At 46.6% G+C, this 12,955-nt stretch overlaps 1 protein-coding gene across 3 annotated transcripts in view; it reads left to right on the top strand.

The window, feature by feature from the left end:
* Window positions 1-4,547: 4,547 nt before the first annotated feature.
* HOMER2 (homer scaffold protein 2) overlaps window positions 4,548-12,955 on the top strand; it is a 42,610-nt gene continuing 34,202 nt past the window's right edge. For 2 of the 3 annotated variants that reach the window (XM_024766502.1, XM_024766500.1), the window contains exon 1: window positions 4,569-4,698. The gene's annotated coding sequence lies outside the window, so the exon portion shown is untranslated. Of the gene's footprint in view, window positions 4,699-12,955 lie in introns of all 3 variants that reach the window. The other variant, XM_024766503.1, reaches the window with a different exon arrangement.

Here is a 12,955-nt window from a genome sequence, read left to right on the forward strand (position 1 = left end):
CTGTGAAGGTCAATATGTTAGTTACCTATCACTGTGTAATCAAGTGCTACAAATTTAGTAGCTTAAAACACATTTCTGTGTATATCCTGGACAATTGTTGAAACAAAGAATTAACGGGTTAGAGGGCTGTAGTCTAAATCAAAATATGTGGGTCTGCTCTCATCATTATAACCCCTTTTGGCAATAAAAAAAAGGATAAAATATATCTGCATTGCCTTTACCTGGTTTTGAAAGCAGAGTGGTTATGACCTGAAAGGGAATTTATAGGCAATGAGTTTGAAAGCAGGCTGAAGGCCAAGATTTCAGAGACAAAGGTAGGTTACTTCAAGCACTTCCCATAAGTGCCAGTAGATATTTATAAAGTACATCTAGAAAGATATATTCAAAAACTACATAAGTGTTTCCTTTGGAGAGAACTGAAGGCATAGAGACAGGAGAGAGCTGTGCCTTTCACTGTATGCCCTTTGGTGTCATCGAAATTTTGTACCATGTTCACATATTATCTATTGAAAAACTGTTAATAAAAAAATAGGAGACCTGATTCCTACTCACAGAAAAACAAAAACAAACAAAAAAACACATTTCTGTGAGTCAGGAGCCTGGGAATGGCTTAGCTAGGTCCTCTGCTTCAGGGTCTCTTAGGAGGTGTCATCGAGGTGTCAGCCGGGAGTGGGGTCTCATCTGAAGGCTCGAGTGTGGACAGATAAGCTTCTAAGCAGTTGTTGGCAGAATTTCAGTTCCTCAAGGATATTGGACTAAGGGCCTCCGTTCTTCTCTGGCTGAAGGTCACCCTCTCTGGCTGGAGTTGCTGTGGGATCGTCCTCCCCAACATGGCAACTTGCTTCAGCAAAGCCAGCAAGAGAGTCAGTCAGGGGAGTCTGCTAGCAAGACAGAAGTCACAGTCCTCTGTCACTTGCTCAAAGTGACCTCCTGTCACCTTCACCATATTCTGTTGGTTAAAAGCAAGTCACAGGTCCCACCCATGCTCACAGGGAGGGGATTACACAGGGGATCACAGGAGTCACATCAGAACTGCCTACTACAGACAGGTATTACTTTAGGAAGAGAGTATAATGGCTAAGGGGGGGTGTTGTCTGTGTCACTTAGAACTGACTTCAAAGCTCAGATCTGCCACTTACTAACTGTATAACACAAGGCCAAGGTCCTTGGCCTCTCTGAGCCCCGTTTCCCCACCTGGATCCCCATAGGATCATTGGGATCTTAAATGAGAGCTCATATGTGAAGCCTGGCAGATGGTAAATACTCAGTAAATATTAGTTGGCTTTAAACTAAATATCAGCTAAATATTAACTGGCTTTTCTTTCCATCCCCCCCTTTTTTTTCTTTTTCTTTAAATACCATTCGATTTTTGAATTTTAGAAGAATAAAATAGAACTCTCCAGTGGCCAAGGACTTGGTTATTCACATGGAAATCCCAGTACTGTGGGTAGTTTTCTGGACTCAAAGCTGTGTCAAGCTGGCCTCCAGGTCCCCAGGCCTGAGGATCGCAGGTCTTTGACCTCAGAAGGGCTGTGGCTCTTCCCATAGTGCCCATCCTCAGCATGGGGTCTGTGGGTCTCCCTTCCTGGGTCACTATGCTGTCTCCACGCTGGAGCAGCCACTTCCCCTTCAGAGGCGTGACCGCGGGACCAGGGCTGCAGCCACTGAGGGTATGGCCAGCTGAACCAACCATGTCTCCCAACATCCTTGCATTTCTGGTTGGGGTCCCGCCATGGTGTCACTCCATCCACAGAGCTGAGTGGACAGATTTGGAGATGGGGTCCTTCTTGTCTGCATGCTCACCTTGACCTGAATCATGCCAAGCAGATGACTTGTGGCTTTGGCTTATCTGTGGTCAGAAATCTCTACCAGCTTCTCTTGTCTCCCTGTCCCTCCCCCAGCGTCCCTCTCCACCTTGCTTTCCTTATTCCCTCGCTCCTGTAGGCCTCAGGCACACAGAGCACTTTCAGAAGGTCGCTGCTTGACCACCACAGGCTGCTGTCTGTCCTGACCAGAGCACCTCTGCCTCTCCATGCCCCTCCCCCCAGCCTTTGCACCCAAAGATCCTGTTCTCTGTCCCTCTGTTGTCCCCTTCACGCTGTGGAAGGATGTCTTGGAGTCGTTTCCATCATTCTGGAGGAGAGATGACAGCTGTAGGGGTGACTTCTTCCATTATTTCTAGAGTGTCTGATAATGTCTAATGTGAGTATCTCCCCAGCTTCCTAGAGGATAAAAATCACCTGTAGCTCTTGTTAAAAATAGAGCTACCCAGGCCCCATCCCTGGACAGCCAGGTTCCTGCCGGGATAGATTGGGGCGCAGGAATTTGTATTTTTACTAAATGCCCCAGCTAATTCCTCTCAGAGGTTTAGGAAACACTGGTCTAAAGGTCCTAAAACCTAGACCCAGTCCCTCTTCCTCGGTGTGGAGGACACAAGGGAAGAACCGAAAGTCTGGCTGCTTACCCTGGGAGGGCTCCTGGGTGACCATGGGTCCCTGCCCAGCTCGTAGCGCTCTGTAAAAGAGAGGCAGAGATTTTAGCATAATTCAATTCTTTTTTTTAAATTGAGGTATAATTGACATATTAACATTATTTTGTTTCAAGTGCACTACGTAATGATTCAATATTTGTACACATTGCATAATTCGGTTCTTTTAAAAACCTCTTCTGTATTCTTGCCCTTTCAATTGCTCCCTCCTCTTAAATATGCAGAAGAATTCCATGTGAGCAAGTGCTTTCTTTTATGGTGCTGTACTTGGATGATTAGCAAAACATGGTGCCAGGGCTGCAGTACCACAGCTGGGGGATGCAGATGTCAGGCTTCCCCACGTGGATTGATTAGGAGGGCTGGTATTCACAGGCACACACGTTCCCCCACGGGCTGGCCCCTCTCGACAACAGATGCAGGAAATTACAGTGAGAATATTCCTTTTGTTTCTACAGCTGTCACCCTGCGGCTGGAAGGGTGTTGATTTAGAATTGAGTGGGTGGGTGAACTTGGTCACTGTTGAGGGAAGACAAACGGCCTAGTGATCCACACCCCAGAGGCTCTTGCCCAGCTCCTGGGACCTAGAAGGGAAGCTTCAGGGGGCTAGGAATGCTGGGCTGTGTCCGTCTGGAAGGCTGGATTCTAGAAACAGCTGCATTGAGGTAGCAGGAAGAGCATGTCCTTGGCTTTTATTGATTCAGAGAAATAGTCATGAAAAAGTTTCTGCATTTATCTACATCCACAATTGATGGTTAATGCCAGTATTCATGGTGTTACTCAGTATTCCTTGCATGAGGCTCAAATAAATAGTATTTGCTTTTCTAGGAAAAAGTTTCTCTCTTTAATGAGCCTTCTATAGCCAGGATGGGTTGAAAGACAGCTTTACCTAAAACCACTCCATCGAGAGACGGGAACACTTAAAATTCACCTTTCCTTTTGATTTTATTTTTTGTTTCCGCTTGGGTATCCTTTTATGTCATCTCTTTGACATTATGAGGATTAAAAAAATTTAATTTTTCTGATTTTGATTTAATTTTATACCTCTAATAAGTGCTTATTAAATCTATAGTATTTTATGAATGATGGGATTATTTTTACATCCTGCTGGCTTCCCCCTACCCATTTTGTCTTATTTTGGACCACTTAAAAGGATTTTCGAGCCAGTTTGCCTGAAGACCCTTTCTTCAAAAATAATTATATTTAAAAAAATCATATTTTGTAATGAGTCTATGATTTATTTTGTGTTACTCTGTGAAGTAGATACCTTAAAATATGAAATGCAGTGAAATCCATTACAATTTTTATCCACCTGCCTTATTAGTGCTTATTGTCAAGATCTAATTAATTCCTCACTCAACAGAAAGAAACATAGATACTGTGCTAATTCGGTTAATAATTGCATGAAGAATTTACAGGCATGTGAGTGAAAAAGCAACAACAATACAGAGGCAAGAATAACAAAAGAGAGAGATTTGATAAAACCCAAAGATTTATAAGTTGGAAACATAAAACTTTAAGGCTCAGTCAGTTATAAATGAATGCATCATTCATAAAATGCTGCAAATCTGAGAAATATTTAGTAGAAATATAATATGATGTCACAAATGGTTTGCAAAATCCTAAAACTGTTGCGTAATCCTCCCCACTCCCCAGTGAATTTGTTGCAAAATCCTAAAAATGCCAACAGGATGTCAGAAAAAGAATAGGACACTTGACGGAGATGCAAAAACACTGCACCGCGAGTTGCCTTCTTTTTTTTTTTTTAACATCTTTATTGGATTATAATTGCTTTACAGTGGTGTGTTAGTTTCTGCTTTATTGCCTTTTAAGCAAATTTCTCATTAGGCCAATTGCCCCGCAGCTTCAGGGTGTTAGGTTTCAGTAACTACTCCTGCTGGTGTCTCTGTTTTTCTCCTCTCTTCCCTTTTCTTATTTTAATTGTTCTCAGGCGTAAGTATCTTTCTCCATAAATGATTAAAATCTTAGGTGGCTTAGAAATCATAAATTATACATAAAGTTCCATCAACTCATTGGCCCATCTCTCCTCTTGCAGAGAACAGCCCATCTTCACCACCCGAGCCCACGTTTTCCAGATCGACCCCAACACCAAGAAGAATTGGGTGCCTGCGAGCAAGCAGGCCGTCACAGTCTCCTACTTCTACGATGTCACAAGGAACAGCTATCGGATCATCAGTGTGGATGGAGCCAAGGTACCATCTCGCCGGCTCACTTGAAGTCACTTATTTTCATGAAAAGCAATACGATACATTTGAAAAGTGGAGGGAAAAGGGTGCACCCCAAAACCTGCCACCTTAACAGAGATGTTATTGTTATCATCTTTATAATCACAGATCCCGCTTTTTTTCTTTTTTCATTTAAAATTATGGCCAATTAAAAAAAATTTCCCTGTTAGCACACTGTCTTCATAACTAGCATTTTAATGCTGTTTTAATAATTCCACCAAGGACCTATAATGTCCTTAATCTCTCCCCTTATGGTTAGATACTGAAGTGGCTTCCAATTTTTTTACTATTATAGATAATGAGCATCTTCATGAAACAGATAACCCCATTTGGTCATCATGCCTATTGCCTTTTGGATATTTCCTTAGGATAGATTTATGGAAGTAATGTTATAGGTCAAGATATTAGCGCTTTATGGCTCTTGATGGTTATTACCAAATGGCTTTCCGAAGAGTTCTGTCTTCCAGCATGTATGAGAATGCCAGTTTGTTGCACCCCCGACAGCATTGGGTATTGTAACTAGTCTGGTTTTGGTGTTATTAGGCATGGGAGTTGAATTTCGTTAAATGGTTTTGGAGTATTTCTTGAGATACTTTTTTTCTGGTGTTTTCATTATGCTGCTGTCTTCCTCAATATTTTTGCCACATTATGATGTGAGCAGAATAAAGAAGGATTATCAGTAGATGTATCACCAAGTTTACAAAAGAAAAAAAAAGTAGACTTGATGCTTTATAGTTTCTTTTCTGTCTTTAATCTGTGTTCATCCTGATGGACATTTTTACATGGATAATCTGCTGTCACCTGAAATTCAGTGTATCTGAAGCTGAATTCCCCTATTTGCCCTCTAAACCACCTCTCCATTTTCACTTCCCAGTCACTTGTTGCTGGAAGGAAGGAAGGGAGGGAGGAAGGGAGGGAGGGAGGAAGGAAAGAAAGAAGGAAATGGAAAAGCACAGTCATTCCCTTTTTAGTTGGTAAAATGAATCTGTCTTTGAAGTGTCTCACGTTTATACCTAATGCTTTGTTTCAAGGCCATAACTCTTGTCCTGGTACAGTCTTGCTCAGACTGTTGCAGTAGCCTTCTGACTGGCCTCCTCTCGCCTGCAATCTGCCTCTAGGTCAGCGTTCCTGGGGAGTTGGGTCAGGGCTGGGTAGTAGAATGGGGCCTGGCTGTGGGCTTCTCCCTCCACAACCCCAGAATCACAGAGCAGGAGGCACGGGAAGCCTCCACTGACCAGGGTTCTGATGAGCGCTTAGGAATTGTAGAAGTGCCTGGCGCATAGTAGGTAGGCACCTTGTGTTTGAGGATTGACTATCTGAAAGATGCCTTTATTATTTCTTTTCTTCCGGGAGACATGGTGATATGGCGGTTGTATTACCACTTTCCTTCTCTGTGCTTTTGAGCTGGAATCTTCTCAGCTCTTGCCAGGATGTTCTGCTAGCAGTGGTGAATCAAGCTGACTTGCTTTCTTTTATCTGTAGATTCTGTGAGTTCATCTGCTATCCCTTGAGATGGGTTTGCACTTTTGTCAGTTGAGTTATCCCAGGACACAGTGGGCTTAAATACAGATAAAGTGCATTTTATCTGTATTTAAATACAGATAAAATGCACTTTTGTAGAGAAAGCGCTTTAGTCCTATTAGCTGGGCTTTGAGTAATTTGTCAGTGTGTCAGCCACTGCGTTGTACGGGTCTGCAGCTCCTGAAGGCTGTGACAGTGGTGGGGTCCGAGCCAAACGAGCCAGCTCTGAGAAATCAGGTGGGTGGAGGAGGGTGGGCTATCCCCCGGCTGAAGAATAGAGCTAGTTCTGGCTCAGTGCGGGGGATCCTTCAAGTTACGGAGTCACTTAAAGAGTGGGAATTGGGAACCCAGGCTGTGGGGTGCCGCTGGAATCCAGCAATGGAGCCCGCGGCCCTCTGGCCACGCCTCCTAAGCGCCACACCACCTGGCATTCCAGGAGCCCACCCGGAGTTCCTGCCTTACTAGCGGGGCACAGGCACTGTGATGGGGCCTTGTTCTGCAAAAGGGAGTGTCCTGCGACAGAGCATAAGGCCCAGGGGAGTGGGTAGGGACCAGCCTTAGTTGTTTAGTGCCTGTGCCTGGCACTTGGGGCCACGGGTGGGTGGCAACTGTCCTGCCCTGAGAACTGGAGCACAGAATACCAGACAGTGGTCCCCAGGCCTCCTCAGCTCAGCTGCACCTTGCCTGGAGCTGCTCAGCAACAATGTGCAAAACCAACAGGCCAGGTCTAGGTCAGGTCCTGTGCCTCCAGCTGCTCCGCAGGTCAGGTGAGACATGGAGAAAGACCTCTGGATGGTGATTTCCCCAGAGTGGTAGCAGCTCTTGACACTGCCCGGTCTTCTGCACCTTCCTCCTCCCCACCCACGGCTGAGTTCCTGATCCCCCCAGCCCCAGCTTCTGCCCTGCCCCAATAATCCAGATGGGTCTCCTTCCTCCCTAGGGGCTGGAGTAGGGCGCAGTCTGCTGACCTGATGCCAGTGCTGCGCTGTCCCAGGGCTCTCGTCCGCTGCCCCTCTGCATCCCACCCCTGCCCCTGGATCCTCATCCTTGCGTTCCACCATGTTGAGACAACCCCACTTGGTTTTAGGCCTTTGATTCCAAATGTTAAAGGAACTAAGATGACAGATGGTCAGATGCTTTTAGCCTTTGGGGTGGTGTCTTGGCTACACCTCTGACCTTGGGCAGTTCTAGGACCCCCGGTCCTGCCTCTCTCTCCTGGCCTGGCCATGTCACATCTTCTGCTTGGTGCTTCCGGGCCAGCTTCCCTCCCAAGGCGGGAGGCTGCTGCGGTCTGGAAGGGGAAGCCTGCTCTGCCCCTCCCAAATGAAGTAGATGTGCTTCAGGAACAGGTTGCTGGTGTGGAAGGGACTTGGAGGTGGTTGTGAGCAAAGACCACAGTGGACTCAGCCGCTGAGTCAACCGCGGGCAGCCCACAGAGCATGGGCCCCCCGTGAAGGGAGGAGGTGCAGCCAGCAGCTTCAGCAGCTGTCGTTCCACACCAGGCGTAGCAAGCTCCTCTTCCCGTCCGAGCGTTGGTCGTGCCCTACTTGGGGAAGGATGCGGGGAAGCCCTCTCCTTCCCCTGAGAGCCTTTGGTGCTGCTCATCATAGGAAAAATCTGTGTGCAGACCTTTTCTTCCTTCTTCCAGGGAAAGTATTTCATGTGTCAGTCGCAGCTGCTGCTCAAGACATACGTGGGTGGGAATACTGTGGTGCGTAGCTCCAGCATTGCCTGGGGGTTCTGTGGATCCATGTCTGTGGGGGGGGGGGCGCTACCAGGAGACTGTGCTCTTTGAGGAACGGGCCTGGCCCATCTTTGGAGTCTCAGCATCGAGCTAGAGTGGGCCACGCCGTAGACATGGGTGGGTGACGAGGTCAGGCCTGGCCACATCCTTGCAGGAGGTGTGCCGCGTCCGCAGCGGGACAGCGGGCAAGAGTAGGATCACCGCCAAGAGGGAACCAGGACCAAAAACTCAGAATGTCACCCAGGGTCAGCCCTGTGCATGGACAGATGGGAGCCACATGAGGGCACATCCCGTCTCCCAGCTTCCCAGAGCGCTGATGTGAGCCATCACATCACCGACAGCCGCAACCAACAGCCGTAACCAACAGCCGTGTGACTGATGGTGAGTTTTTGTGCGGAACAGCCGACTCCATTTCCAGAGCATTTGTGAGTTGAGCCGCCGCAGCACTTGGTTTCATTGTGCTCTTGGCACTCCTTACAGACTGAGTTAATCATTGCCATCCTTATGAGGAATTGCCTTGCCTGCACCTGTGGACAAGACCTGCCTGGAGCAGGTGTTTCTCCCGGGTGCTCTGGATGCCTCCCCTGCCCTGGGTTCTCAGTTATTTATAGGATCACAGAAGCCTATATTGGAAGAGACCTTAGAGGTCATCCACTCTACAGATATTTAGCAGTACCCGCTGTGTTCTGCCTAATCACGATGGTTTGGAGGATATAAGCCTCTGAAACTCAGACTTGTTTGGTGTTTTGTCTGGGAATGTGAAATTGCTTTCAAGAACACAGTCAGGGTCCCCTCCTCCACCCATCAGTATAGTTTCCTCTTTTTTTTTTTTGGTCATTGTTTGGTTTTTGTTTTTTGATGTGGACTTTTTTTTTTTAAACATCTTAATTGGAGTATAATTGCTTTACCATGGTGTGTTAGTTTCTGCTGTATAACAAAGTTAATCAGCTATACATATACATATATCCGCATATATCCTCCCTCTTGCGTCTCCCTCCCACCCTCCCTATCCCACCCCTCTAGGTGGTCACAAAGCACTGAGCTGGTCTCCCTGTGCTATGTGGCTGCTTCCCACTAGCTATCTATTTTACATTTGTTTGGTGGTGTGTAAATGTCATGCCACTCTCTCACTTCATTGATGTGGACCATTTTTAAAGTCTTTATTGAATTTGTTACAATATCGCTTCTGTTTTATGTTTTGGTTTCTTGGCCATGAGGCATGTGGGATCTTATCTCCCCAACCAGGGATAAAACCCACACCCCCTGCATTGGAAGGCGAAGTCCTAACCACTGGACCTCCAGCGAAGTCCTTAGTTTCCCCTTTTGGATAAATACAGAGCACTTCTGTTAAGGGAGCAGACATATGGAAGGTTCTCAGCACACAGTAGGATTTTCAATGAATGTTGGTTTCTCTTCTTCCCTGACTATGGTTTTAAAAAAAAAAAGAATAAAAGCATCTATTAATACCTTTCCTGGAAGCAGGCAACAAGTCTTTTAATTGCTGTAACTCGTCCCCAGCCTCTTCTGCGTTCTGACTTCCATCTCTGTGGATTTGGGGACTTGCCCTGAATAGGAACCAGGGGGCCTGCCTCCAGCTTCCTCTGAAGCCCGAGCTGCACTAGGGACTGGAGGAGCTTAGCTTTTTGCTTCTTCCAGGTACCTCTTGGTTGCATGTGCTCTGTGCATTGTCTGAGAAGTGGGTTCCAGTGATCTGCAGGAACTGAGTCTTTTACTGGGGAGTCTCTTTTATTTTTTCCTCCATGAACATTTCAGAAAGAATTCACAAAAAAGAGGAAGGGGGTGGGCATAGGGGTCAGGAGCCCATATTAAAGGTTGTGCTTTAAAGCAGCCCCTTCATCCTTCTGAGCTTCACTTTCTAAGGGTGCTCCAATCCCCAGGCAGGCACCAGTTCTGGTCCTGCTGAGTCCGTCTGCTTCATCGAACACCCATGCGTGCCCTTTCTCTCCACACCCAAGGCCTCATTCTTCCTTGTTCCCTCCTGACTGTCCCTTCTGCGTGCCTTCACTCCTCAGGCCCTGCCTTGGTGCTTCTAAAGTCATTTTCTACCCAGGCCTCTTCCCTTGAAACTCTGTCCTCTCTTGCTGGGTGACATCCTCCACTCCTGTGACCCCAGAGTCTGCTGAGCCTCCCCCCGCTTACCTGAGGCCAGAACCCACAGGTCCAGCCACTTCCTCTGACCCCAACACAGTTTTCCAGTGTCCCCATGCACAGGGGACACTTCCTTCCCTTTTCACAAGCTTCTGCTCCCACGGGGGATTCGTCTCCCTGACAGCTTTGTTATAGCTTTGCATGTGCTTTATTTTTAACTGTTTATCTGTGCCATTTAATGTCTGATAACAAAGCAAATACTCATGTACCCAACACCCAACTGAGGAAGTCTGTCCTTTACTAGTCCTTCAGAGGTCCCTTTCTGGACCTCTCCCTAATAGAGGCACCTGCCGTCCACCCTGCAAGAGGTTACCACTTTCTTGAAATTCGTGTTAAACATTCCCTTGCCTTTCTTTATACTTTTGCCACCTGTGTATATATCCCTAAGCCAGAAGTTGGCAAACTTTTTCTCTAAAGGGCCTGATAGTAATTTTCTTATGAGCTGTACAATCTCTTTCACAGCTCTTCAACTTTTCTTTTGTATCAATAGCAAGGAAATGGCCAGAGGCCAATATGTACCTGAATGGGTGAAGCTGTGTACCAATAAAACTTTATTTACAAAAACAGGCAGGATTTGGCCTGAGGGCTATAATTGTTGACACTTGCCCTAAATATATTATTTAGTTATGCCTGTTTTTGATTTTTACATAAATAGAATCATACGGAGACCTATACTGTATGTCTTCTTTTGTGACTTTTTTTTAACTTAAGTTTTTGTCGTCATCCGTGATGATACCTATAGCTTTGGTTAATTTTCACTGCTAGGTAGTATTTCGTTGTATGAATATACCATAATTTATCCATTCTGCTGGTGGTAGACATTTATGTTTGCAAACACGGCTACTGTGAACATCCTTGTGCATTTCTCCTTGTGTACCTATGCAAAGGTTTCTCTCAGATATATACTTAGGAGTGGAATTGCTGGGTGGTAGGGAATGTGCATTTTAAACTTTATCAGAGAAAGCCATATTAGTTTTCAAAGTGATTTTGCCAATATGTGAGAGCACCCATTGCCCCACATCCTCACCCCCACCCTTGGTATCATCAGACATATTTTGAATTTGGTGAGTATATAGTAGTAATGGTAATGCAGTTACCACATTCCTAGTGACATTGAGCTTGTAGCTTATGTCCGTCAAACTCAACCTCCCTCATTCTCTCCAGTCTCACAAGAGAGGGGTCCATTCACCTGGCCAGAACTAAACCTCCCTCAGGTCCCATCTCCTCACCCCCACCCCCAGAATATCCCTCCCATTCACACAACTGCACTGGGCACTCAACCGTAGCAGACCCAGAGTAGACAAAAGGTCATATGTGTCCACTTCCTTTCACTTCTTGCATGCTTGAGGAGGGTGAAAGTCAGAAATGAGTCAGAGCCTCAAAGAGAAACAGGCAATAAGGTGGATTCCAGGTGCAAGCGCAGTTAGCCAGAAATGATTTGGGAACCCAAGAGGAACACGCACAGAAGGAATGTGTCCTTAGAAGCTTCGATCTGCCCAACTTCTCAGGAGGACTTGGTGTTGGTGGGTTGAGCCAAGCGTAGCACAGGACAGAGTTTCCATGTTAGTGGGAAGTGAAAGAAGAGGGTCCTGGGATTGACCACTTTTTAATGGCTTGATTGCCCCAGCTGTCCGTCTTGCTGCTTTTTTTTTTTTTTTTGCTGTACGCGGGCCTCTCACTGTTGTGGCCTCTCCCGTTGCGGAGCACAGGCTCCAGACGCGCAGGCTCAGCGGCCATAGCTCACAGGCCTAGCCGCTCCACGGCATGTGGGATCTTCCCGGACCGGGGCACGAACCCGTGTCCCCTGCATCGGCAGGTGGACTCTCAACCACTGCGCCACCAGGGAAGCCCTGCCCCCATTTTTTGATAGTGTCCAGTGACAGCAGGCAGAGCTCTTTACTAACTGTTGCATTCAGTTATCTGAAAAACATGTGATAAAAGTCTCTTAGCTCACACAGTCTTGAGAATTAGAGGAACTAGCACAGGAAGGAAAAGCAACCTGGAGTGCGGTGAAGGCATCAGTACTTCATAGCTGGGGCAAGAACAGGAGAAGCACGTCATACAGAAGTTCAGAATACAGGACTTTGAGTCAGACAATCTGGGTTTTACCTCTAGGCTTTGCTACTTGCCGACTCAGTTTCTCCTGTGAAATGAAGGTGGTAGTCATACCTCATAGGCTTGTTGTAAGACTTAAGAGCTGATATAAGTAGTTTTTTTAGTCTTCAGTAATTTAGTATTCAGGCTGCCAAGGATTTCTGCCGAGTGAGCTTGTTATTGATACTTTATAACACTGATCAATTGTTTAGTGATTACTTACATGTCTCTACCCTCTTCGTGACTACCTGCAACTTGAAGACCAGGAATCTTGACTCCTTCCTCTTTGTGTCTTTGGTTAGCAGAATACCAGGTATATGGTGAATGTTCAGTGAATGTTTGTTGAATGAATGAATGTACTGTGTGCTGGATATCATCCTTTTACCTCCACATTCATCCTCTACTCTTCTTCACCCTGCTCTGGTCCCTGAGGGGCTGACCCGCAGATGACATCAGTGGGCTTGTGGGGCCTCTGGCTTCTGGTTGGGTTTGGCCAGTGGCAGGAAGTCAGAACGGCAGAGGCGAGGGCATTTGTCCCACTGGCTCCCTCTCTTGTGAGGTCACCATGTGCTGGTGTGTCCCTCAACAGAGGGTCTCCTCTCTCGTTAAGGGAGCCTGTGCTCCATGACTCTTTCCTTCCACATCCCATAGCCTCTTCACCCCCTCATCCTTTAAAGCCAAGGAGAGGTGGCAGCA

The sequence above is a fragment of the Neophocaena asiaeorientalis genome, unplaced genomic scaffold (genome assembly GCF_003031525.2).
Source record: "Neophocaena asiaeorientalis asiaeorientalis breed wild unplaced genomic scaffold, Neophocaena_asiaeorientalis_V1.1 scaffold346, whole genome shotgun sequence".
NCBI classification, from domain to species: Eukaryota; Metazoa; Chordata; class Mammalia; order Artiodactyla; family Phocoenidae; genus Neophocaena; species Neophocaena asiaeorientalis.